Source organism: Mauremys reevesii, unplaced genomic scaffold (genome assembly GCF_016161935.1).
Source record: "Mauremys reevesii isolate NIE-2019 unplaced genomic scaffold, ASM1616193v1 Contig1, whole genome shotgun sequence".
Classification (NCBI taxonomy): Eukaryota; Metazoa; Chordata; order Testudines; family Geoemydidae; genus Mauremys; species Mauremys reevesii.
The window spans coordinates 4,452,644-4,480,642 of record NW_024100715.1 but is presented as its reverse complement, the minus strand read 5'-3'; the positions used below and the strand labels follow the sequence as shown (position 1 = coordinate 4,480,642).

Genomic DNA, 27,999 nt, shown 5'->3' with positions numbered 1-27,999 from the left:
TATCTTTGTTCTTAAACAGGACACCCCCTCTGCTGTTTGCAAAATCCTCAAAAAAAGAAGGAATTTACAGGAAGAAAATCTCTCAATTTGCACCTGGTTCACTATGCAAATAGGCATCCAGCTACAGGTACACACAATACACAGCTGACTAGACAAGGAGATAACCTGTTACCACCTGCCCAAAAAGAACATTTGAGATACATCACCTCCTGGTGACCTGCCTTAACTGCAAGACCTTAAGGGCATCATTCCACTTTAATTGAGTTGTCTCGTTAGCACTGCCCCCCCACTTAGTACAGCAACTCCCATCTTTTCATGTACTGCGTATATATACCTACCTACTGTATTTTCCACTCCACGCATCTGATGAAGTGGGTTTTATCCCACGAAAGCTTATGCCCAAATAAATGTGTTAGTCTCTAAGGTGCCACAAGGACTCCTCATTTTTAATGTCAGTATAGATACTGAGTTCCTTACCTATTATCCATACGCACATCTTGCAGTGATTATAACCACCTTTTGGTGAACTATTATGTAGCCATCAGTGCCAGGGGATCCCTGTAAACCCTCTGCACCCCCTGTACTCTGCCAGTTGGCACCAAGGGTTCCCTGGTTTACACCTTGCCCCCAAACCCCCTTTCTGGGCTGACTCAGCTCCTCTGTCCTGTAAGGAGAGGGACTGGAGCCAATACCCGGCTATACAGCTGGCTGCAGTGTGTGGAGAGGGTGAGTGACAACCTCAGGGCAGACTGCTGGGAACCAGGCACAAACCCAAACTGGCTGAGAGTTCTAGACTCAGATTTCACCAACCAACCATCTAGTGCAGAGGTTCTCAAACTGTGGTCCACAAGCTCCATTCAGGTAGTCTGCGGATAGTTCCCTCGAAGGTGCCACCTGGGTGGCCGCACACAAGAAAATGAAGAGAGTCAACCACCTAATTAGTGGAGTCGCACAGGTGTGGCTCCACTAATTAGGTGCCTGGACCCTGGAGAAGACGCCCACATAAGGTGAGGTGGTGGCCTTGGGGAGAATAGAGGGTAGGTGGGAGGGGACAGTGGGGTGAGAAGAGGGGGTGGGAGGGAATTTGGAATGTGGCAGCCAGAGAAAGAGTTGACTTTCCCCCAGCTTCAGGGCTGTGGCTGCCAGGGAGAGACCCCCCCTTCTCCTTCCCAGCTCAGGGGTTCCTGCGGCAGAGGAGAGAGGGAGAGACCCTCTCCTCCTTCCCAGCCCCAGCTCTGAGGCTGCCGTTGTAGAGGAGAGAGGGCACATCACATTAGAAAGGTAAGACTACCAATATTAAAATATGAGTTGTGTGCTTTTATTTATAGAACAAAAAAATTTTAATTATAAAAGGTTTTTTATATAGCGCTTTTATCCAAAGCGCTTTACAATAGTTAGCTAAGGTACAAACAATATTTGAAAAGATCATTAAGTGGCCCGCCAAGACCCACAGCAATTTTCAAGTGGTCCATGAAAAAAGAGTTTGAGAACCACTGATCTAGTGTAAACTCAGGCACTGTAACAGCCTAACCATGGAGTCCCCTTGTGTACTCTGATCTGTCTCACCACTCAGGTGAGCCTGCCTTTGTGACAGATGGTTCCTTACAGCCAGAATCACTGCAATATTCAGGTTACTCCCCATCCAAAAAGCACTTACCCAGGTCAATTACATCTTAGATATCAGACCAAAAACAATGTTTGTATCAAGTTTATTATAGGACAATGTATCAAAAAGGAGAGGAGTTATTTACATACATATACACATATAAATTATATATATATTACACACACACACTCACAAAGCTAGAATCTTAAGTTTCACAAGGTAACAAACATCTATAGCAGTGATGCTCAGTGATTCAGAAGCCAAATTAGCAACCAACATTACCCAAAAGAGCCACGGTAGCATGAATCCATTGTTTCATTCACTATAGTACTAGTCATATTTAAACAGGGAGTCCAAGTAGCACAGAGATAGTTATTTCTTGTTCAGGGTTTGTATCCCATCCCCTCCCTTGTGCTCTGAGCTGCTGGAGATCAGCACTTCACACTGCTTAATGCCTCTCTCCACTCTGGTGTGTTACAGTCAGAGGCTCCCAGTACAGATGCTCCAATATACCTTACAATGTGGGATACGACTGTCAGAAGTGATTTAACACTGCAGCCGCGCACAAGCATTCAATAAAGTCTAAGCAGATTCTTATGATGTTAATACCTATTTTAACACGGGTGAGCCAGCCTGGCCCCAGCTGGGGATTTCTCAGTGTCCTACTGAGACACGGGGACTTTGGCATGAGCCGGTACCTGGTCTGTGTGTGTCATACCTACCCACTCCCTGCCCTCTTCTACCCACCGGGCTCCAGGAAGGGAGTGAACAGAGCTCTCTCTCCCCTTACTCCTACATACCAGGCACTAGGTGTCCCTTGAGTAAGACTGCGAGTCTTTCACAGAATCTGTGACTTCCATGACCTCTGTGACTTTCCATGACTTCTGCAGCGGCCCGGTGCAGCTGACCCCAGGGCCACTCGAGCAGCTGGGGCAGCCCTGGGGCCAGCCACTGTTTGGGCAGCCCCAGGCAAACGCTTCAGGAGCAGTAGCTGGGCCCCTAGCTGCACCCCCAGCAAATATTTGAAAAGGTTACATAGATAATTGTCTTTCGTGCTCAGAGCAATCCCTGTTATTCCGGAATTTGTCAGATGTGATGGCCAGAGATCACAGTCAGGTTTTTCCAGGGCTAATTTCCATAATACCCTTGTTATCCGCCCCCTTCCACTGCAGCCTCCTTCACCTTTGTAAACGCCTCAGGTTTGGTGCAGATCCAGTGTCTCTCGCTGGTGCACCGCAAGCTGCTGACCCTATTCTCATCAGTCAGATACCCGCAGTCACCATCTGCTGTTATTGGAAACCTAAAAGACAGAAGCCAGGGAGCTGGTGTCAGGCAGGAGTTGGGCATTTCCCGTCAGTCGCAGACAGGGGGAGTTGCTCGCACAGTGCAGGGAGCTGCTGCACTCACAGCCCCTCACGATTCCCGCTCCTGCACCAGCCCCCCAGCAGAAGGGGGCAGCGAGAAAGGGGGCAGCGGGGCAGCAGGGCCAGGAGAGGCTCTAAGATCAACTGGCCTCCATGGAACATTTATGCCGGGGGGATATTTTAACCCCAGTTCCTGCTCCTCACACACCCCCAGCTGAGTTTGGATGGGCCCCTGCAGGCCCAACCCATTCAGTCTGCCCTGGGGGAGATTCCAGGTGAGTAGCAGCATAAGGAGCGACAGTAACGCCGCACAGAAGAGCTGAGTCAAAAAGACTCACAGGTTGTTGAATTCGGTGCCATTGGCCCATTTCCAGGGCTGTCCTGGGTCCCTCCGGAGGCCGATCCAGTGGTCGGGTTTGCCTTTATAGCGCAGCAGGAAAGCCTAAAAACAGCAGAGGGAGAGGTGGTGTCAGAGCCCCGACCCTGCTGCTCCCCCAGGCTCCAGGCAGGGAATCCCAGGTGGACACGGAAGGGCTCTGAGTGTTTCCAGGGACTGGCTGGGGATCTTTACCTTCCCCTTACACAGCTCTGGGTAATTCAGTATTAACCCTCCCACCCCAAACCCAGCTCCCCTCACCCCAATCTGCCCTGGGCTGGGGCAGCTCTTGGGTGCTGCTGGGTCTAAGCGCCCCCCACACCGCTCCATGCAAGGCCAGGTTCTGGGTGAAAGCTGCATCTTACAGGGCAGCTGAGCTCCCCTCACCATGGCAGGGGAAGGGGAAGGAAAGAGCCCAGCTGATCTGAATAGGAGATGCTGGGAGAGGCCAGAGATGAGAAAAGCCGCCCCCTCACCCGCACCATCGAGCTGCCCTTCGCCTACCCAGGAGCACTGGCTCTGCAAGTCAAGCTGGGATCTCAGTCCCTCTCCAGCCCAATACAGCCCAACAGGCCAGTAGACACCTGAGCCAGCCCAGCCCTAGAGTGGGACAGTCTCCTACTGGGAGGGCTGAGAGTGGGCAATCCCCATGGTCACACACTGACACTAGGAGCCTGGCATTCAACAGCTGGAAATCCATTCGCTGTGGCCTCCCAGCACGAGAGGGCTCAGAGCTGCTCCTCGCCCTGCAGGGGCAGAGACCAGGTCCTACTGCAGTAGCAGCTGCTGTGCCAAGTCAGGGCCAGAACAATGAGAATCTCTCTCACCAGGTCCTGCAGGGTGTCGATCACAGCCAGGGAGGCGTTGAGGGAGGAGCAGTGTCTCTGGCTGTGGTTCCAGTTCCCTTCAGCCTCAGAGAAATAGTAGCATTTCTCTTGGTACCCGATCCAGCCGTCTGGGCACGCAGGGCACCAGGGGCTGAGAACAGCTGAAGAACGCTCAGATAACAACACTGAAATGAGACAGTAACACATGGTGTAAGAGGGGACCTACCCATCTGTGGGAAGAAATGAGCCCCAACATCCCAGGCTTTGAGGCTCCCCTGACAGCTGCTGGGAGGCTGCTCAGGAGCCAGGAGGACACTGGGAATCCAGCCCCAGAGAGGGATTATCTAAGCCCGGTCTCACTGGGCCACTGTCTCGGGTTCATGTTCATTAGGGATGCAGCTGACAAACAGCTCGTGATTTAAAGCACAGAGAACCAGGCCCAAGCTCAGTGTTAGAGCAGGGGGTGGGCAGAAGAGCGACACTGGATAAGAAGTTGAGTTCAGCAGGATTTGCCAGGACTGTTACCCTGAGGAGCTCTGCTAGCCTGGGCCACTGTCCCCATTCCCCTGCTCTGTGTTTGGCTTCCCCGGAGAGGCAGGTTGAGATGAAGATGGGAACAAACACCCTTCCCTTCAGGAGACTGAACGCCTGCTGCCCGGGCCCGTCCAGCACAGTGCGATGGAGATGCTTGTTGTGATATGTTTACCTGGCAGGAAGGATTCCTGTGACACTCCCAGCTTGGGGGGACTAACACAGCTCACAGCAGTTCATCCCAAGCACAAGAGCAACATCCACATGATCAACAGAGCAATAAAAGGCAGATGAACAACTGAGAGGGAAGTGAAGTAACTTTCAGTCAGGAACATGAAATGGCCACAAGGTGGTACCAGAACTCCAGCAATAGAAAGGGCCTGTGACACTGACTGGCCAGTTGCAACTTACCTCTACAGAAGAAGTGCATTATTTCTCCTTCCAAATACAGCAGCTGGAAGGAAACTCACTAGACTAATCCTAGAGGATTTTGCATCACTGTGCGTGCACAGAACATATGTCCCCTGCAGATTTCTTTGCTTCCCTGCAGAAAAATGACTGACAGGAAGGCAAAGGAGTCATATGCCCCTCCCCAGCAGAGCAGGTGCATTGATTCAGGTGCCTGGAGCAGCCAATAGAGAGAGAAAAATAACTGGGGAGGGTGGAGATGCCCTGACCAGTGGCTCCTACCCTATAGCAGGCTCAGCTGCTAATCCCAGATGGGCTGGGGAGGATGGAACTTCCTCTTCCCCTGCAAGGAGTGGCCAGGGCTGGGTCAGACCCTCCCGCAGAAACCTCTCCCGCTGCAGGATGCTCCACCCTCACCCCACTTCCTGCCCCCATTGCTCCTCAGTGTGGCAGGGAGGGGATCACTGTTAAGGGAGCAGCTCCACTGTCCACCCAACCCCTGTACATCCAGACCCACATCACCCCTCCACCCAGAACCTCAATAAGCCCCCTGAATCCTAACTCACACCCCAACAAATCTTGCATCCTGGAACCTCCACCAAGCCACCCACACCCAGATTGTCCCACATAGAACCCTAACACCCCACACCAAGCTCCTCCACACTTGGATCCTGCTGGGCTGAGCCTGCTCACCCACACCTGGCGCAGAAGGGCAGCAGCAGTGGGGGTCACCTATAACTCACACCACAAAGCTATTGGCAAGGTCAGTGCAGTAGGTGAATAACCCGAGGCAGGGTTATCAGGGTCACTATGGGGAAGATGGGGGGAGGGTTAGCTCAGTGGTTTGAGCATTGGCCTGCTAAACCCAGGGTTGAGAGTTCAATCCTTGAGGGGGCCACTTAGGGATCTGGGGCAAAAATCAGTACTTGGTCCTGCTAGTGAAGGCAGGGGGCTGGACTCAATGACCTTTCGAGGTCCCTTCTAGTTCTAGGAGATAAGTAATAATTGGAGATGTACCAATTACCTTACTGCCCCCAGTCACAGCTACTTGCTCTCAGCCTTAGCTGTCCCCTGCGGCTGGGACACACCTACCTTTGGGAGAACATTAGCAGCAGAAGTTGATCAAAGAATGAGCAGGGCATGTGCCAGGCGTGTATTTCCCCGGAGTTGTCATGGTGCAGTGTGCTGTGCACACTAATGCTCACACATGAATGGAGCAGGGCAGTCAGTGCATAAACTGCTGCTCTGTGTGTGATGTGTCTCATTTCAGGAAGCAACTGCAACTGGGTGGGGCACAATTTCACATCCTGTACAGAGCTGGATATGGGAATACACAGCCCCCCCAAGAGAAAAGCTGCCAGGCCTGTGGGCCCCTTCCAGTATTGGTTAGGATGGACAGGGCACAGCAAGGAGCCTTTCAGCTCTGGGAGGCCTTGTCTGGTGCCATCTGTCAAGGCCTGGTGGCTCCCTGACCCACGGGTGTAGAACCCCAAGCTCACAGATCCCACCTTACGCTGTGTGAGCCAACGCTGCCCATTGCAATAGCCGGCCAGCCCAGCAGGGAGCTGGGACTCGCGGCTAGCACCGGTGTAAGGACGGGGAAGCAGTTGCACATTACACAGATGTGCTGCAGCAGTGTCCCCCACTGTGGTAACTTACTGCAGTGCTCAGCCCCAGGGCAAGCCCCTTTCTGCACCACTGCAGCCCTTCTACATTAGCAGTTTGCACTGTATCAATGTCATTACATCAGCACAAAGGATTCCTAATACAGACACTTGGATTCACCCTCCTGAGGCCCAGTGATCAGATCCCAAGGCAACAGATAAATCACACCCCTGACAGTCTCACAGCCCCTCCCTCCCCCCCGCCCCAGACTATTGGCAGATACAGCCGGGTTCCCATTCACCACAAACAGCCGCCCTCTGCGCTAGCACTCGCTGTCTGTGCAGGTGGGGGAGTCAGTAGCGCTACGGGGCCCTGCACTGCCGAAGTCACTCATTGGTGGGTTTCACACAGCATTAATGGAGGTGTCTGTGCTGCGTTCTACAGCTCATTTCAGTGACACGCCAGCACCTGCCAGCCCGGCCCTGGGCACGACCCGGGGATGCAGGCAGGCCAGGCTGGTACCTCAGGGTGACATGCTGCAGGCAGAGGGCCCAGCTCATCGCTGCCCTGCGCCTTCTCCTGTCAATCACCCCCACTCTGCACAGGGGTACCAGCGACTGTGCCTGGGGCCCAGCAATAGTGACTTGGGCCCCAAGGGCTCAGAGCTGGGCTGGGGGGAGCGAATGTCAGTCAGATCGTCCGACACAGAGAGCGCCCAGGTGCAGGGGTCTGGGGGGAGCGGGAGGAGGGTCATGGAGGAACATCCCCCAGGAATCCTCTGCCCCAGGGGCAGAAGCCAGACAGGCTGGGAGGACAGACTGTGACTGTGGTGGCTCCAGGGGGAATGGGATGTGCAGAGAGGGGCAGGGAGGGCTGAGAACTCACCTGCCAGGACAATAACAGCGATGATGAGACTTAAGAACACAGCGGCTGCGAGGGTGACTGCGAGGGCGACTGCATTTCTTGCCATTACGACTAAGTTCTGAAACACAAAGACCCGTCAGGCCGGGCCGCGAGGACACGTCTCACTGAGAGCACCAGGGCTGGAGCTGCCCTAGAACATGCCCCGTTCTGTCGATTGCTCCCGTCAGACGCTCTGGGAGGGGAGCCCGGAGGGTCAGGCAGGCTGGGGCTGGCAGAACAGTCCCTCCTTCCCCTCAGCCCAGTGCCCTCCCTGGGCACCCCCCAGCCAGGCTGTCACGGGGCCTGGTGAGCTCAGGGGCACAGAGACAAGGACCCACATATGTTCTGGTGGCAGGAGCTCAAGCTGCCCCCCCCATCCCCGCCCCCGCTCTGCCCCCTGCCGAGCGCTGGCTGGGCCCACACTGCCAAGTGCGCCTGTCCCCGCACACTGGGGTCTCGCACTGGCCACACACAGCAGAAGTGGGGAGGGGCCACGGCCACCGCTGTGTGCGCCAGGCAGCAGCTGTGAGCCGGGATCGGTGCCCTGAGAGCCCCTGGGGGAGACCCAGTCCCTGCTGCCCATGGACGGGGGGGTGCTGGGCACTGGCTGCTGCCACTGAGAACATGGCCCCAGATGGGGCAGCCTCTGTCTCTGTCCAGCCTGTTCCCAGGCAGCGACGCCCCATTACCTGGCCACCATCCAGTCTTCAGGTGTCCATCGCCGTTAACTCTCCCCTGCAGCGGCACTTCCCTCTCAGCAGCCCCAGTTGCTGGCCCCAACGTCTCTCTCATTGACACTCGGGCTACTCTCGGGCTGACTGAGTCAATTCAGCAGAAGCAATGCCGAGCGGGGGTGGGGATCCTGGCTCTGGCTCCCCTCACTGCTCCAGACTCCCCAGCTGATCTGAAAGCTGAGACAGATCCAGCAGGACAGGTCAGGGGGGGATGATTTGTGGTTTCCTCATTCCCTGCCCAGCAGCCCAACCCCTGCCAGAGGTGGTGCTATGATGATTAAACCCCCTTAAATCCCATTGGCCTCTCCACCCCCTAGGGCTTCAGAGACCTGATCTGCTATGGAAACTTCCCTGCCTTCCCCCACTCCCTGGGATGTACCCACCTATGCAGGGGAGAGAAAAGCCCCCTCCCCAGGTCTGCACCCACCCCCCCCTTCTTGGAAGAGAGTGAGCAGAGACTCATAAGGGGGCAGCATCCTGGCAAGTGATGGGAGGGCGGGAGGGGACTGTGATGCCCAGCCACTAGGTGTTTCCCACCAGAGGACATGGGGAGAGGGGGCATCATTGCCCTGCAGCAACCCCAACACACCGGGGTGCGTGGGGGAAGTGGAGGGAGGTGCATATAGCATGTCTGACAGGCCTGGTCTACACTAGGACTTTAATTCGAATTTAGCAGCGTTAATTCGAATTAACCGCGCACCCGTCCACACCAGGAAGCCATTTAAATTCGACCTAGAGGGCTCTTTAGTTCGAATTCGGTACTCCACCCCGACAAGGGGAGTAGCGCTAAATTCGACATGGCTATGTCGAATTAGGCTAGGTGTGGATGCAAATCGAACTTAGTAGCTCCGGGAGCTATCCCACACTGCACCACTCTGTGACGCTCTAGACAGCAGTCCGAGCTTGGATGCTCTGACCAGCCACACAGGAAAAGCCCCGGGAAAATTTGAATTCCTTTTCCTTTCTGGACAGTTAGAATCTCATTTCGTGGTTGGACATCAGGGCGAGCTCAGCAGCACCGGCAGCAATGCAGAGCTCTCCAGCAGAGGAGTTCATGTAATCTCTGAATAGAAAGAGGGACCCAGCATAGACTGACCGGGAACTCTTGGATCTGATCGGTGTGTGGGCGAGGAGTCTGTGCTGAGCTGCGCTCCAAAAACGGAATGCAAAGACCTACGAGAAGGTCTCCAAAGCCATGAGAGACAGAGGATACAGCCGGGATGCAACGCAGCGCCGCGTGAAAATCAAGGACCCCAGACAAGGCTACCAAAAAATCAAAGCTGCAAACAGACGCTACGGAGCCTGCCACCACTGCCCCACCAGTGACCATGGACTCTGACGATGGGACAGTGTTGACGGGCAGTTCCTCGGCGATGGTCGCGGACGGGGAAGATGAGGAAGGGTTTGTGGAGGACGAGGCAGGCGACAGCGCTTACAACGCTGGTTTCCCCGACAGCCAGGATCTCTTCATCACCGTCACGGAGATCCCCTACCAACCGTCCCCGGCCATTAACCCGGATCCTGAATCAGGGGAAGGAGCAGTCGGTAAGTGCTTTAACCATGTAAACTTTTATTCTTAATATAACAGGAATCTGAAGTATGTGAAAAGGAGGTCTCTCTATATATGGGGATAGAACAGAAATCCTCCTGGGAAATCTCCACAAAGCTCTCCTGGAGGTAATCGAAAAGCCTCCGCAGGAGGTTCCTGGGGAGAGCTGCCTTATTGGGTGCTCCGTGGTAGCACACTTTTCCGCACGAGGCTTTCATGAGGTACTCAGGGAGCATTGCCTCCCCGAGCACGGCTGCATAGGGCCCTGGTTTGTGCTGGCTTTCACGCAGCATGCGCTCTCTATCTCCTTCAGTGACTGTCCTCAGGGTGATCTCGCTCGGAGACTCCTGCATGTAATTAGGGGAATTACTGTAATGTTACGCCTGGTCCAAAGTATTTTAAAAAAATCTCCGGACAGATGGCATAGCAGAGACTCAGCACGCTGCTGCGTGACGAGCGTAACGGAAAGCCAAAGAATCAAATGGACGCTCATGGAGGGAGGGGGGACTGAGGACGCAAGGTATCCCACAGTTCCTGCTGTCTCCGAAAAGCATTTGCATTCTTGGCTGAGCTCCAAATGCTTCTAGGGTCAAACACAGTGTCCGCGGTGGGTCAGGGCATAGCTCGGCAATTTACGCACCCCCCCCCCAGAAGTGAAAGGGAAAACAATCCTCTGTTGACTCTTTTACATGTCACCGTATCTTTACTGAATGCTGCAGATAGATGCGATGCTGCAGCACTCAACACCAATATCCTTGCTCCCCCCCCCCGGCCATGGGTGGCTGACGGCACAATATGACTAATATCCATCGTCATCATCAGCCTACTGGCACATGGGGCAGTGCAAAAGGATTGGTAACCATGCCGACTAGCATCTGTCAGGTCCCCCAGTGTCAGGTGAACCTAATTTTTCATGGTAGATGGTGCAGTATGGCTGGTAACCATCTTCATCATAGCAACAGGGGGCTGAGCTTCGTCAGCCCCCACCCTTCATGTGTAAAGAAAAGATTCAATTGCCCCTGGACTAGCAGAGGGATGCTGGACTCCTCTCCGCCACACTCCTTAATGTCCTATCTGGACTATCATAGCAACTGGAGGCTGCCTTCCACCATTTCTCACTAACAAGTCACTGTGTCTTATTCCTGCATTCTTTATTACTTCATCACACAAGTGGGGGGGACAATGCTATGGTAGCCCAGGAAGGCTGGGGGAAGAATGGAATGAACAGGTGGGGTTGTTGCAGGAGCACCCCCTGTGAATAGCATACAGCTCATAATCTATGCAGGATCTGACACAGAGCAGCTGTGCTCTCTGGTTCTCTGATACAGTGGTTCTCTAGTACACTTGCCCATATTCTAGGCAGGACTGATTCTATTTTTAGATACCAAAAAAGGAGGGATTGACTCAGGGAGTCATTCCCAATTTTGGCTTTTGTGCCCCTGGCTAAGAGCAGCCAGGGGCACTTATGACAGCAGCAAATGGTGCAGTGCAAAAGGACTGGTAACCATGACCATCTTATTGCCAATTTATGGTATGATAGATGGTACAGTATGGCTGGTAACCATCTCTGCTGTCATGCAAAAGCAAAAGCATGCTGCTGTGTAGCGCTGCTGGACCGCCTCTGTCAGCGGCATCTAGTACACATACGGTGACAGGCACAAAAGGCAAAACAGGCTCCATGGTTTCCACGCTGTGGCGTCTGCCAGGGCAATCCAGGGAAAACGGGCTTGAAATGATTGTCTGCTGTAGCTTTCCCGGAGGAAGGGATGACTGACGACATTTACCCAGAACCACCCGCGAAAATGGTTTTTGCCCCATCAGGCACTGGGATCTCAACCCAGAATTCACAGAGACAGACTAGACTGTGTTCATTGTTCGCAAAAATTTATCTTTGCAAGGAATTCACTCCCTTTTTCCCATCACACAGCTTCGACTGTCTCCAGACCTGCCACAGCATTCCCCTCACAGAGGCTGGCAAAGATTAGGCGGCGAAAGAAAAAGACATGGGACGAGATGTTCGCTGAACTTATGGGGTGCTCCCGAGACGAGGCGGACCAGCAGAGCCAGTGGAGGGAGACCCTCTCTCTGTACCAGCGCTCACACAGCGAACGGGAGGAGAGGTGGCGTGAGGAAGACAAGCAGGCGACTCAAACGCTGCTTGGACTAATGAGGGAGCAAACGGACATGCTCCGGCGCCGTGTGCATGTTCTGCAGGACCTCAGGCAGGAGGACAGAGCCCCCTGCAGTGTATCTGCAACCGCCCTCCCCCACCACAAAGTCCCATACCCCCCTCACCCAAAATAACCAGAAGGAGGGGCGCCAGAGGCCGTGTAAACTGTCACTGCACCCCAGCAGAGTGCTCAAGTACCCAAAAGCTCTCATAGCCTACATTTTGAGAAGTCCTTTCCTTCCCGCCTCACCCAAGCCCCCATCCCAGTTTCATCCCCCAACTGTCTAGTTGATAATAAAAAATACTTTTCTGTTAATTACTGTTTCCGTCATGTTCTTTTAGAGGAGACTGTGTTTGAAGGAGGGGAAGGGGGTTGGTAATTGGACAGGACAATCACCTTTACCAGGGTACAGACATGGGGGCAGGATCAGCAGCAGGTCACACACACACTGCAGTCAGTACACACCCTGGTCGCTATGGGAGGTGGTTTGCAGGTTCTGTGTGGGTGGGGGGGTACGTGACTTTGTAGCGAGGGAGGGGGGTTACAGATCTCATGCAACGGTCCCTGTCCTGGACCACAGAGCCACGCAGCAGAGGAATCTGTATCCGTCCTCCCCCGCCAAAAGGCCACATAGCCCCCGCACACAGAGTCCCAAAAAGGAGGGATGGCAGGCTCCGTTGAAACATCCAGTCCGGCACTGCAGACCGCTCTGGGAGCAGGAACCTGTCATTCCTCGAATTACAGGCGGTCTTTACATCACTGCACACCCTATCCAGCACAGTCCGTGTCCCAGTTTCAACCTTGTAACGCAAAGTCATCAATAAAGAAACCATTGTAAAGTTACAGTGGAACATGTATTTTATTTTTAAACGTGTGTTGGAAGTTGGGGAAGTGGGGTGGGCGGGGTATGTAACTGCAGATGCTAGTCAACAGTAACTTGGTAAAGAAACAGGGGCAGGTTCAGCTTCTCTGTAAAGAAACTGAACAGTCTCAGGTCACGCTGCTCACTGCTTGCTGGTACTTGAAGAGTTCCTTGTCGCTGTGCAAGGCGCCTGCACAGAGCTTCACGAGCCAGGGCATTAGCGGGTAGGCTGGGTCCCCGGCGACCACTATAGGCATCTACACATCCCCAAGACTTATTTTGTGGTCCGGGAAGAAACTACCTTCCTGCAGGCGTCTAAACAGACCAGAGTTCCTGAAAACACGCACGTCATGAACTTTGCCTGGCCACCCGACATTGATGTTGGTAAAACGTCCCCCATGGTCCACCAGTGCTCGCAGCACCATTGAAAAGTAGCCCTATTTCTCAGCAGCTGACTGTGGAAGAGGTGGACGATAAGGTGCGAGGAGTTGACAACGGCCATAACTGCAGCGGGATCCGTGCTCAAAGTGCTGTGGCGCCCGCGCTGTCACTGAGCAGAAAAGTGCACGAACAGATTTCCCGCTGGCGCTTTCAGGGAGGGAGGGTGGGCGTGATTGACGGTTCAATGATGACAGTTACCCAAAACCACCCTCGACACATTTTTTCCCCCAGCATGCATTGGGGGGAAATCCCAGAATTCCAATGGGCAGCGGGGAGTGCGGGAACTGTGGGATAGCTTCCCACAGTGCACCGCTTCCAAAGTCGACACTGGCCCCATTACTGTGGACTCTCACAGTCGAACTAGTGTATTTAGTGTGGATACACAACTTCCACTTCATAAGGTCGATTCCACAAATTCGAATTAAGTTGATTCGAAATAGTCTTGTAGTGTAGACATACCCACAGTAAACAATGCACTGCACCCACTGCAGACTCCGGCTGTGCATGTGCAGAATGTCCATGGTTTGCCTCCTACATGTACCTACTGGTGCAGCGCATCCACTTAAGCAGCGGGGTCTTAGCCCCAAGCCTGGACTACAAGGAGCTGGGCCTGTCAGATCCTGGCATCCACAGGGGAGGGGAGAATGTGGGGTGACAAGCGTCTCTGTTCTCCCCCATATCCCCCTCATGTGACCGCCCAACCTCTTTCTCCCACAAGAACTTCCTCTTCTCCAGACCACGTCGTGGCGGCCTGCACGAGTCCCTAGAACTGCCCATAACAATAGTGCAGAGCTGTGCAGGCTCCATGCTTCTGTCAAAGATATGGCAGGCAGCTAGGAGAGCCATGCAGGTTTGTGGGATTTAGGGGAAAAAAGGTGCTAAAATCATGGGATACATATACAGTTATGGGATGCTGAACACTGCATTATGGGAAGTTGATCCCATGCTCCCCATGCGGGAATCACCATATAGTGCCAAAACTTCCCACGGTTCAGTGCAGTGGACGGTGGCAAGTTGCACAGTGGGATTCCTACCCATGGTGCACTGCACTCTGAATACATACAAGCGCTCCTGGCGAGTACACTCACCACCGACACAAGGAGCCAAGTAGGCGCGTGCACAAGTGACATACTAGCTGTGGTGACCGCATGCCGATGTAACATGAGTTAATGTAAGCTGGTAGGGTAGACATGGCCTTAGGTACAGTAACTCCTCACTTTAAGTCATCCTGGTTAACATTGTTTCGTTGCTGATCAACTAGGGAACATGCTCATTTAAAGTCATGCAAGGCTCCACTCTTACCTTGTTTGGCTGCCTGCTTTCTCCACAGCTGGCAGCCTCCCTACGCCCCCTCCTCCCCACAGCACCTCCTGCCCGGCAGACCCCACCCAGCTCAGCACCTTCTCTCGCCCCCGCCCACAGCAATCAGCTGGTTTGCAGCATTTTGGGGGCAGAAGGCGGGGGGGAGGGAGGGGAAGCGAGCCTGTGCACTGAGTCCTTGCTCCTCCCCCATCTCCCCTAAATACCACAAGCCAGCTGGATTGCCCCAGGCAGGAGGGGGGAGTGAGGACAAAATAGCCAGCTGGATTGCCCCAGGCAGGAGCGGGGAGCCAGGACAAAATAAGCCTTGAAAAATTGTTGGCGCCGCCACATGCATCTGAAAACATTTTGTGGCCAGTAGCACATTAAGGTTGGCGACCACTTCTCTAAACTAAAGTTTAGAGTCAAACCACAGTACAGAGCAGGAAATACCGCGCAATGTGCTTCTGGGAGCCTACAGCACCTTCAGCCTCTTTGCCTGCCTCATCTCCGTGCTACTGGGTGGTGCCTGTGCAGGGGCACCTCCCAACTATAGTACTGCACTGTATGTTTGTAAACACACAGCACGTGCACACCACTCCCCCAGCGTAGTATTAAATTGCTTGTTTTGAATTGTTTAAAGCCTATATAATGCCTTTTATCGGGCAAAAAAAGTTTCCCTGGACCCTAACCCCCCCCCCCCTTTACATTAATTCTTATGAGGAAATTAGATTCACTTAACATCATTTCACTTAGCCACATTTTTCAGGAACAGAACTACAGCGTGAAGTGAGGAGTTACTGTATATGAATTGTTTGGAAGATGCAACAGGGATCTTCAGCGACCCTAGGAGTGAGCATACAGCCGAGGAAGCCCTTTGGGCACTGCAGCAGGGATATCCGTCTGTCGCTAAAGATGCTGGGAAGTTCCACTGCTTGGTAGCAGATACTGAATGGAGCAAGGCTGTGCAGCATTAGCATGTCTGCATCAGCCTAAAAGAGGACATCTGTAGCCTATAGGACTAACCAGCTTGCTCGTGTGTGTGCATTATATATATATATATATATATAAAGTGTGTATGTATCATTTCTTATCATTTAAGTATTTCATGTATTGTAATAAGGGTATAGATTTATATTAAAAATAAGTTTGGTCGTAATGCAAGAGACCTACAGGTCATATCTCGTATGTTAAGCTAAGGCAAAGTTAATAAATCTATATTAAGACCTTTTACCCAGAAAGCAAAGTTGATCTATATCTTGTTACCTAAACAGATAAGTATCCATGCATGTGTCTAGGACCTTTATCTAGACCAATAGACAATGGAAAAATGGCATGGGGGGGTTTCAAAGTTGTACCCACAGACTTAATAGGTACACCACAAGGAAACTTATGTGCATATGTACGTCATCCATACACAAACATACTAGCCAATGGGGTAAGTGTACCCTAACATTTCTGTGGGCAAGGAATAAAATTTGGGCATAAGAGGAAGAATTTCTGGCACTTGCCCTATAAAAGAGGTAGCCCACCTCGCTAGAGTATTCTCTACTTTACTCTTACTTTCACTCACTATTTTATTCTATCTATGATGACTACTACTCTTACTAGGCCGCACTTGTTCTTCTAAACTTTTAAGTTTCAAGGGAACTAGGCTAAGCTTGGTTCCCCTACGTTTTTATTCTTAGTTTATTAGCTTTTGATTTTAACTTTAAGTTAGTCAGGTAAACCCTAAGTTAGTTTTGACAGCTCTTAGTATTAGTGTCTAAGCACTGCATCCCTCACTCAAGAATTGAGAAACCTGAACCACAAGGCTGGTCCTGTGTCTTACCACCAGGTTATCAAGGAAGGGTGTGAGTATATTAACCAAAGCTTTGTAGCATCTAATACTATATTACCAGATATATCTTTTGAATAGCAGTAATGCCATTGTAATTTTGTAACTGATTATTTTTCCATTTACTTACTATTTCATTACTTTTAATAAAGTCTTTACGACTATATCTGTCTCAATGTAAGCTTCCTGTCACACCAAGGTTCCTTTGTAAATTCTGTGGAGCCTGATTCGAGACAAGAACTTTTATCTTCTAGTCAGACTGGCAAGCCTAAAACCCACACTTATTAATATTAAATTAATAAACTGAATATTAGTACACCCTAAATCAGACTACAGACTGGCAAGCCAGCCAGACAGCTCAAGGAGTGTGACAGGAATTTTCAGGGATTCCAGGCATCCTTAGACCCATGAAAATCTCACCTAAGGCATAAGTAAAGAGTTAAAGTTAGATCACTGATTTTTGCTCTACAACCCATCCTGGACAATGATCCCTCACTTTCACAGGCCTTGGGTGGCAGGCCAGTCCTCACCCACAGACAACCCGCCAACCTGAAGCATATTCTCACCAGTAACTACACACCGCACTGTAGTAACTCTAACCCAGGAATCAATCCATGCAACAAACCTTGATGCCAACTCTGCCTATATATCTACACCAGCGACACCATCACAGGACCTAACCAGATCAGCCACAACATCACTGGTTCATTCACCTGCACGTCCACCAATGTAATATACGCCATCATATGCCAGCAATGCCCCTCTACTGTGTAGATCGGCCAAACTGGCCAGTCCCTACGGAAAAGGATAAAATGGACACAAGTCAGATATTAGGAATAGCAATATACAAAAACCTGTACAAGAACACTTCAATCTCCCCGGCCACACAATAGCGGATGTAAAGGTATCCATCCTGCAGTAAAAAACTTCAGGACCAGACTTCAAAGAGAAACTGCTGAACTTCAGTTCATTTGCAAATTTGACACCATCATTCAGTCTGTTTAATCCTGAGCTGGCTAGTCAATTACAAAAGCAGTTTCTCCTCTCTTGGTGTTCACCCCTCAACTGCTAGAAGAGGGCCTCATCCTCCCTGATTGAGCTAACCTCGTTATCTCTAGACTGATTCTTGCCTGCATATTTATACCTGCCACTGGAAATTTCCATTACATGCATGTGATGGAGTATTCACCCACAAAAGCTTATGTTCCAATATGTCTGTTAGTCTATAAGGTGCCACAAGACTCTGTTGCTTTTTACTCATCAAGATTAACACGACTACCCCTCTGATACAGACCAAAAACTGTGTCTCAACTCACAGGAACTTGACTTCCTGTGGTTGACTATCTTAGCAGCAGTCTCAGAAGTTTCCTGTTCAGTACTGTGGCTTAAAGTTTTAACTTGGTTTTAATTTAATCTTGCAAGATAAGTGAAGTAATAGTAATGTTATTTTAAAAAGTGACATATGCGTGTAAGGGGCTTTGTTAAAGGTTGAAGTTATATCTTATTGGTACCATTTGTTATAAGCAGTAGCATCGGGCCTGATGACCCACACTAGTGGTGGCGGGGGAGTTGATAAATCTATGTATTAATTGCAGCCAAAAGGCCTCAATAACTCAGAACTTGTACAATTCTTCAGTCCCCACAACTCTCCTGGGCTCCATCTCTAATCCGGCTACCTCAGTATCCCTGGAGTTTGGCAGGTCCCGACAGAGAGAAAAAACCCTCTTGATCAGCTACGGGCCATCGAGGGAAGAGAGGACAACATGCCCCCACCCCTCTATCATTTACTTGGGACTTATTGAAGTAGGTGTAAACACTGGTTTGGGGTATTGTTTCCTGTTTCTGTGATGGAACGCCTTCAGTTACAGAGTAAAAACAGTAGCGTGTTCATTATAGTTTATTACACAAGATATTTGAATTCTAAAACTGAGTTCTATGTTACATGTTAAGGTGAGTGGAGCAAGGGCAAAAGTAAAGCCTATTGAAGTTGCCTGCAGTACTGTTTTGGAAAACTTTGCCAAAAAATATATTCAGCAACATGAAAAAGGTTTAGAACAGTTGAGGAACAACAAGATAATCTCTAAGCATTGTAACCCATGGGGTTTTGTGAGTAACGTATTTAATGTAGAAACAGAGTGTGATGAAGTGGGGCTGTTCTTAATGTTTCCTCTGAATTCTGTGTGGGTGCCTCAGTTTCTGGCCAACACTGTCTCCGTGGCAACTAATGGCCCAGGCCCTTCCCTCCTGCAAGGGGATGCTAAAGGTGTGGGAGAAGAAAGATCAGGTGACCTCCTGGCCCGGGAAAGAGACAAAGGCCAGAAAGGAGGGCCTGGAGGGGGTTTCAGTTTGGGGCTGGCTGGGGACAGGAAGTGAGGGCAGACATGGGTGTCTGCCTCACTGGACCCCAGAATGGACCCAGCTGAGAAGTCCGGTTCTCTGTACCTACAAGCTCTGTTTTAGATCATGTTCCTGTCATCGAATAAACCTCTCTTTTACTGGCTGGCTGAGAGTCACGTCTGACTGCGAAGCGAGGTGAGGGCGCATGCAGGACCCTCTGGCTTCCCCAGGACCCCGCCTGGGCAGATTCGCTGTGGGAAGCGCATGGAGGGGCATATGCTGAATGCTCCAAGGAGAGACCCAAGAGGTGAAGCTGTGTGAGCTTCTCGCCCTGAAGACAGTCTGCTCCAAGGGAGAGGAGGCTCCCCAAAGTCCTGACTGGCTTTGTTGGGAGCAGTTCCAGAGCATCGCCCGGGGACTCCGTGACACAGAGCAAAAAAAGAAAAACAGCTAAACCGGTAAAGGAAATAGCTGTTAAATGTCTGCTCGTAGCTTATAGTTAATTGGGGAAAAGATTAAATAAAAAAATTAAAGTTACTCAGAAAAGCCCAGCAAACTTTGGATGCCAGCTTAAAATTGCTGCACAACTATAAATCAAACCATGGTTGGCTGTTGGGTAAAAAAAAAACAAGTTAAGAAGTTAGAAAATGTTTTAGAGGAGAACAAAGAATCAGTTCCCATCCCTATTAGCATGATGGAACCGATGGAGACAAAAAATCTGTAGGGTCAATTACTAGAAGTAGGTAAGAGAATTAGCTCAGGTTAATACAGTACCTTTAGTAGTGGAGCTGGAAATTGAGCCTGAGAAGCCACAGGGAGAGTCAGAAAAGGAAGTCAGCAGTGCAGCAGCAGCAGCTATTTGTAGTCTGCAAATAAAGAGGAAGCTGAGTGTCAGAGGCGGCGACTAGTAACGTAAAGGAGATGAGCAGAGCAAATGGGTAGCAAATATCCTCTCCTCTATTAGTGTCCGCCCCCCATTGGGAAGAGGAACTGCCTTTAGAAACTAATTGTTCAAGGACTAAAAGATGCAGTGAAGTGACACTACTGCCTGTGATGTAGTAATCTCTAAATTACGACAGAGAGAGATACAACCATCAAGGGATGCAATTCCTGCTTCTCCACCCAATATTACATTGGCACCATATAAATCAGAAAATTCAGCCCCTTTGGGTGGACAATTATTGGCATTTGGGCAATCATTCACATTGCCTAGGTCCCTAACATTTCATGGGCCCTCTACACCCCTTTGGTGTATGTTAGTTAGTATCACCTGGTGTACCAGTAAACCACCACACTACACCAGATCTGAACAGACTAAGAAGTGTCTTGCATCAGTGTTGAGATGCCTTGAGTGTAGGACATAAAGGTTCTATAAAAAGTTATCGTGCTCATCCAGGATTATCTCCAGAGCAATACTTCAGGAACCATGAGCTAATCCCATAAGAATTAAGGGACTCTGTAGCAGGGTGCTGGTGCAAAAGCACCTAATTAGCCCCTGGGGAAATAGATTGGGGCTGGGGAGAAGGCTGGTGCCTGGCCTTTAGAATTGGCTGCACCTGTGGGCCTGAGGGTTCAAGGCTAGAAAGGCTGGTTGGCAGCCAGAAGGGCGAATGGCCAGGGGAAGGTCAATCTCCAGGCTGAGGGCAGACTGTTTAGGAGAGGAGATTATCAGGCCTGCAAGCTCTGTACATAGCATAACACTGGTGGTGGGAGAATGTTGTGTAAATAAAGCCACGGGTGCTGCATAACTAGAAGCCTCTCTGAGCTTTACTGGGGCAACCAGTGGGCCCCAGGAAGAGGGGTGGGCAGAGGACCTGTCACAGACCCCCAGGGTTAGGCCTTGGTACCAGTGTCAGCAAATAACCCTGGACCTTTGAGTGGGTGCGCCCCTCGACAGGATTATGCATTTGGGTCCCATATAGGGGCCCAGGACCATATTCTTCTCTTTTCAAATGCTGCACAGAACAATTCACGCTTGAGAACTCAGTTGTAATATTTAAGCAGACGGGTGAGGCTCAATGATGGGATATTCGAAACTCCAAGCCCACCTGAATGAGCTGGTAATGGAAGGCAAAGGCCCAGCACCCTTGCTGCATCATTAACCCATTTCCTTCTCTCTGGTGGACAGCCTCCGGATAGATGAACCCATAGATTTGTCTGCATACGCTACAAATTACTTGGCATAACGCCAATTGGCCCCGAGTGTAGTCATAGCCCCTTTAGGCAGGGATGCAAGCAGAAGACCCACAGTATCTGCAATGGTAGGGAGCCGCCACAGAAATTATAAATACTGGGGCAGTCATTAGCATTATCCATACTAAGGATCTTAGAGCCTCCTCTTTGTCACTGGGGTGTACAAAAACACTTGCAACTTTTGTAAGTAATCAGATTGTTACCACACTTTCTATACCCATTGAAGTACAGATAGGTCACCTAAGAAAATTTCATCAATGCAGAGGTATGAATCTAACAGACCCAAGGGAATTGTCTATTGGGAACTGATTTCCTAAACAAACAGGAAAGTGTTCTTAATTTGAATAACCAATTGTTGAGTTGTCATTTTCCTGTTCTACGGTAATACGCATCAGTAATCACCTGGTCCTTGGAAGCCCAAACCGCCTTCAATGAGCAGAGAAGAATTATGATACATGGGACAAAGAACTCTTAGCTATCAAGGCAGTATTTGAGCAATAGCAGCACCTACTAGAGGGGGGCAGGTCCCCTGTCCAAGTGCTCACAGATCACAAGAACCTGGAATGTATTTGAACAGTCAGATACCTCAAGCGGTGACAGATCTGCTGGTCCCTCCTCTTTGCCCAGTTTGACCTGTCACCTACCACTCAGGAGCAAGAAATGGGAACACTGTCCCATGAGGCTGAGTACCTGCAAATGCATGAGAAAACTCTACAATTTTAAAGGCATCCAACTTCAGTGGCACAGCAGACAACAGCCTAATGGGTCAGTTCGCACCTTGTTACCCAATGACCATTTCAGGAGAATGCGGACATCCCACCAGCCCCCAGGTTCGAGTCCCGATGGGGTCCTCTATCATAAGGACCATACCTACATCTGAATGGGCAACCTAAGCTGCAGGTTCCTAAATTGTCATGATGCATCCCTTGCAAGGCACTTCAAGTACCTCAAGACCCAGAGCCTAATCTCAACCATGGGCTACCATTTCTGTTGACTATTGTGGCTCTGCCTTCCCAGGAACATTCAACTGTTCTACTTGGGATTAACCAAAATTCCACACTTTATCCCCTGCTGTGCCATCCCTACTTCCCAGGAAACAGCTTGCCTCTTTCCTGGAAAATATTTTTCAGCTCCATGCATTGCCATGAAGCACATCAGACTGTGGTTCTCAGCTCACTTCCTGGTTCTGGTGGGAATTTCTAAAACTTCTGGAGACTGAGCCCCTCCTTTCAACTGCCTACCATTCACACACTAATGGATGAATATAGCAGGCCAACCAGATTCTTAAAACAATACCTGCACTGATTCTTGAACTATAATCACAAACAACTGGCTGTCTCTGCTCCCATGTGCCAAGTTTGCTTACAATAAATGGCATGCACGCCTCTACCCAGCAAACCCCATTGGGGCGGGCGAGGGACTACAATTTTCACCACTACTTTCTTCTGGATGTCCCCACAAACTCCCCAGTATCCTCGATCATAGATCTAACTACCCATCTCCACCAGGTACACTGGGAACTCAAAGAACACTTACAAGCAGCCAAGAAACCATATATATAACTATCATTCTGATGGGGATCGCCGGGCTGCCCACAACCTTGCCATAGGAGGACATGGGTCAGTAAATCATGAACTCCTGACAAGTCAAAGGGCAGCTCCAATATTTGGTTGACTGGGAGGATTATGGCCCAGACAAGAGGTCCCAAGAATGAGTAAATTACATCCGTGCCCTGCATCTGTTGCAGGCATTTCAGAGACCATTAAGAAACCAGGCCCAGGGGCACCCAGAGAGCTCCCTCAACCAATGCGGGAGAGGTTCTGTCAGGAGTAAGGCCCTCACAGCTGCACCTGCTTGGTACTTCTGATGTCACAACAAGCCAGGCAGGCTGCCTGATAGAGCACCCTGCCTGACTGGCAAAGGAAGCCAGATGGCTGGTTCTTAAACCTAGCAGCAGCAGCTGCTCAGCACATGCACACACACCCATGCCCACTCTGCCTCCCTCTGCAAGCTCTCTTCTCTGCAGCTCTAGCTCAGATCCTGCCCGGTGCCCAGCCTTGCTCCCATCCAGTTCCAGCCTTGCTTCTGTCTCAAAACAAGCCCTGCTCCTGCCTTCCCTAACTCCTAGTGATCCAGTTCCAACCCTTGGCTCAAACTTCAGTCCTGACCCTTGGCTTGGATTCCTGCTCCAACCACAAAGCCCAAATCCTGCCCCAACCTGGTCTGCTGCCACTTGCTCAAGGACCGTACATGGAAAGAAAACATCTTCCCCATAGGGGAAGAAGCCATCTAATGCTAGAGGGCTTTTGAATCCAGCAGACAAAGGCAGAACAAGATGCAGTGGCTAAGAATTGATACTAGAAAAAATACAAATTGGAAATACGATGCAAATTAAGTGAAGGGAGTTACCCATTAGAACAGTTTCCAAAGGGATGCAACAGATTTTCCATCACTTTAAAATCAAGTAGATATAAATCCATGTGTGCCCACATATTGAATTCTGTGTGCAGATGTGGTCGCCCCATCTCAAAAAATATATATTGGAATTGGAAAAGGTTCAGAAAAGGGAAACAAGTTATTAGGGGTCTGGAACTGCTTCCCTAAGAACAGAGATTAATAAGACTGGGACTTTTCAGCTTGGAATAGAGATGACTAAGGGGAGATATGATTGAGGTCTATAAAATCATGACTGGTGTAGAGAAAGTGTTGTTTACTACTTCTCATAACAAGAGCTAGGGGGTCACCTAATGAAATCAATAGGCAGCAGTTTTACAACAAATGAAAGGCAATATTTCTTCACACAGCCCACAGGTTTACTGTGCAACTCCTTGCCAGAGGATGCTGTGAGGGCCAAGACTATAACAGGGTTCAAAAAAGAACTAGATACATTCATGGAGGATACGTCCTTCGATGGCTATTAGCCTGGATAGGCAGGAATGGTGTCCCTAGCCTCTGTTTGCCTGAAGTTGGGAATGGGCGACAGAGGATGGATCACTTGATGGTTCCCTGTTCTGTTCATTCCCTCTGGGGCACCTGGCACTGGTCACTGAAGGAAGACAGGATACTGGACTAGAAGGATTTTTGGTCTGACCCAGTGTGTCATTCTTATACAAGATTGGATGCTAAAGTCACTGGGTGAAATTCTCAGGTCTGTGTTTATGCACAAGGTCAAACAAGACTAACAATGGTGCCTGTGGGCCTTAACATCTAGGATGGGTTTAATGCCCTTTGATATCCATTGAGAGAAGCTGCCCATGGGGTAGGAGGATCATAGGAGGCTTCTTTGAGACTTGAAAATGGAAGAGTCCCACTGTGAGAAGGGTGGAAGCAATCGCCCAGGGGCCTAGTTCTGAGACATGTTGCTAGGCACTTCCTAGGGACTGTGGTGCCTGCACTGAGGAAGGTTGTGTGTGTTAAGTATTGGTTCTATGGAGATCTGGTGAAGGACAGAACGGAACATTTTCCCCTTTCACACTGTAGTAGCTAAATGGAGACTCTAAAATTCAGAATTCTGCTGTTTCAGTCCCTGCTGTTGCTGTCGCTGCCCTACTCTGTGGCCCGTACTCTCCTTTTCACGCCTTTCCTGCGAACTCCATTGGTTTGTCTGTGGGAAGAGCTCATGGGCAACACTGGCAGCAGGGGCTTGTCCGTAGGCCAGCTGGAGCTCTGCAAGGCATCTACAGTCCTAGCTCCGCTCCTAGGCCCCACAGCCGGCAGCACAGCCCACCAGCCATATTGGAGCCTTGTTCTTGACCATTATTGCCTCTGCAGACAGCTTTTCTTGATGGTCAGTTACCAGTGTAGTGCAGCAAATGTCTACATTGCCGCAGGACGGCATCACCATTCTGCTTCAGTGCAGGAGTCAGTATTAAACAGTGCAACCCTCTTAATCCAAGGCAGGGGTCTCAAAATCCTGGCCCATGGGCCATCTGCAGCCCAAGAACCTCCTGACCCCGGCCTGCAGAGGAGAGACCAAGGAGAATACAGGCAGAGAGACTGCTGGCAATCTCAACTACAGGCACACACACCCCACATCTCCGATTGGCTGGGGGAGAGGGACAGAGATACCTTCATTAGTTGCTGGGCAGAGTCAGCCATGGAGGCAGCACCCCCCCCCCCCACAATGAATACAAGTTGAACTACTAAACACAACTATTGGATGTATCCCTTTTGTGCAATCCTGAAGGTTTCAACTGCTCAGTCAGAGGCCAAACAGCAACAAACTGACAGAACTGAAGCATTGCCAGGTGGCTGGCCAGCACTAAAAACTTTGGGAGGCGAAGAATTGTATAAAGTCGTATGATGTATTTATTTTGAATTTCTTAGAAATAAAAATGAACATAAATATTTTCTTTTCTGAAGACCAGCTTCAGTGACACTGTTGGCCCGCTGGGAGGATTTGAGGACTGGCACTGGCCCTAAGGTAAATTGCGTTTGAGACCCCTGATCTAAGGAATACCAAGGACTCTGCAAACACTAATGGGTTATCAATTCTTTGCACTTATACAGAACCAATTATCCACAGATCCCAAGGTGCTTTCCAGAGCGGGGTGAGCACACTTACTTTCATCCTCTGAGATGGATGTAAGGCAGAGGCCGTAACCTACACCCTGCTGCCTTCACATAGTCAGTAGCAGACCTAGGAATAGAACCCAGGCATCCTGACAGTCCTGTGTTTTAATCTTTTACAGCTTCCTCCCATAGCTGGGTTTAAAACGTGTGCTCTGACCACTATTCTCCCCACCAGCCCTGGGACAAGAACTCTGGGTTCCTGAGGATTAGCCTTTTTAGGCACAAAGTGGATCAGTAACTCTCCCTCTACAGTGTACAGACCAGCAACTACTGCAGTGATCAAATTATTTGCTCTCCAGACCCTAGTGAGCCCTTAATCCCTTCACCTGGCATCTAGGGAGAGAAAAACCACTGCTCCTTCCTGTTTTTTCTTCCCCATGACATCCCAAGGGGGTTCCAAAGAGGATGGAGCTCAGCTGTTCTCCGTGGTGGCAGATGACAGAACAAGGAGCAATGGTCTCAAGTTGCAGTGGGGGAGGTCTAGGTTGGATATTAGGAAACACTATTTCACTAGGAGGGTGGCGAAGCACTGGAATGGGTTCCCTAGGGAGGTGGTGGAATCTCCTTCCTTAGAGGTTTTTAAGGTCAGGTTTGACACAGCCCTGGCTGGGATAATTTAGTTGGGGTTGGTCCTGCTCTGAGCAGGGGGTTGGACTAGAACCTCCTGAAGTCCCTTCCAACCCTAATCTATGATTCTATGAAATTAAATTTCAAAGGAATTACCTCACCAGACAGGTAAATGCTATGAAAAAAGGGGTTGAGTAGGGATGGTTTTGCACTATTAAGAAACAGGATAGAGAAAGATGCAGGTCTGGAGATCCCCCCCAAACATTTTTCAGTATAGTCAGGGGGGAGGCACAGCTGTTAGATTTGGACACATCTTCCATTAAAGTTAAAGGAAGATGAGTGCATAGCAGGACCCTAAGCTCCAATGGAGATTTTGTAAAAAAAGTTTATTGATTTAAATGGTCAGTTATGGGAAACTGGGGGGGGTGTCAGAATTATTTAATGACAGACATTGAGATTCAGAAAGTTTGTAAACCATTACAACACACTGTCAACATCACATGCCAAAATACACACACTCCATAGCCTTAAGTCAAGCTCTAAGTTCTCAGAGCAAGTAAAAACAGCTGCTTATCTGTACATTTCAATTATGGATGGAAATATTTTTCCTGGATGTGCCTAGGTGCCCGCATGGTGAAGTCAGCATTTATTGACATTTACCAATAAAGACCTAATCCTTCCAAGGCTACACTTGTATCAGTTTTGGTGGTGGGGGACACTGTTCCCTCTAAGCTGTATTCATGCACACACAGATTCTAAACCCTGCACACACAGCAAAACACCACGTGCACAACAATTTGCACACAAGTATTTTTTTGCGCATACAGCCTGTCAACAATTAGAGGGAACATTGGTGAGGGAAGTAGGGCTCCCCCACCATAGCATTAAGGCACAGGGCTGTAGCTACACAAGGTTCAATTAATTAATGGGGCGAGTTTTGGATTAAATTCCCCGTTCCAGAAGGAAAACTGGGTTTAATTCCAAGCTGATCTCTCTTCCTATCTAGTGGCTTTTCTCCAAGAAGGGAGCTGTTTCTCTGGCAGATGGGCAGGAGGTGAGACATGTCTTCCACAAGAGACAAGGAAGTGCATTTGTTCTCCTGCGACACTGCAGCAGTAAACAAGCCCTAACTCACCCAAGGGTGCTGTTAATTATTCTGAATCTGTCCCCAGCCCATGCCACAGGAGAGCTGGACACTTACATGGCTCTAGGAGAGCCAGGCTGGACCTGAGCATTGCAAACCTGTCTGGAGAGAAATGGGTGCCATTTCAGGACAGGTAGGGTGCACTCAGCTGATCTGCCACACCAGCTTGCAACCCACACACAGCCCAGTGGCCTGAGTCCTTGTCCCCCCTCCACCTCCCAATTCCACATATGGTTCTACTACTCACTAGAAGCAAAACAGCCAGAAGTTACCCTAGGATCTCCTTCCCACCCCCATGTACTGGGGCAATGCCACCCTCCCCTGATGTTAATTCCCCTCCCCTACCCCATGTCTTCTCTGCCCCAGGTCCCCCCTCTCCTCCCCATTTCCCCTGCACTCTAGGCTGGGCCTCTAAGTCCCACCCCTCTTCCTCCCACCCCCCATCCCCTCCCCACAGTATCTCCCTTCTCCCGCTGGTCTATGGGGCTGGGTCTCTCCCCTCTCCTCACTGGCCCCAGGGATCAGATGCTCACCAACCAGCTGCAGTGGCCCTGCTGGGTCCCCAGCTCCAGCCCTACTGACTGGGATGCAGAGCCAGGCCTGGCTAGGGACTGCAGTGCAGAGTCGGTGGCTGTGCAGCCAGGACAACAGTGCTTGGTTCTCCTGAACAGGA

General features: G+C 50.3%; 1 protein-coding gene and 1 pseudogene across 1 annotated transcript in view; one reads left to right on the top strand and one right to left on the bottom strand.

Annotated features, from left to right (window-relative positions):
- Positions 1-27,999, top strand: part of LOC120392519 (killer cell lectin-like receptor subfamily B member 1B allele C) — a 96,166-nt gene that overhangs the window by 24,804 nt on the left and 43,363 nt on the right. The gene's annotated exons all lie outside the window — the stretch shown is intronic.
- On the bottom strand, positions 1,766-27,999 carry LOC120392532 (annotated as a pseudogene).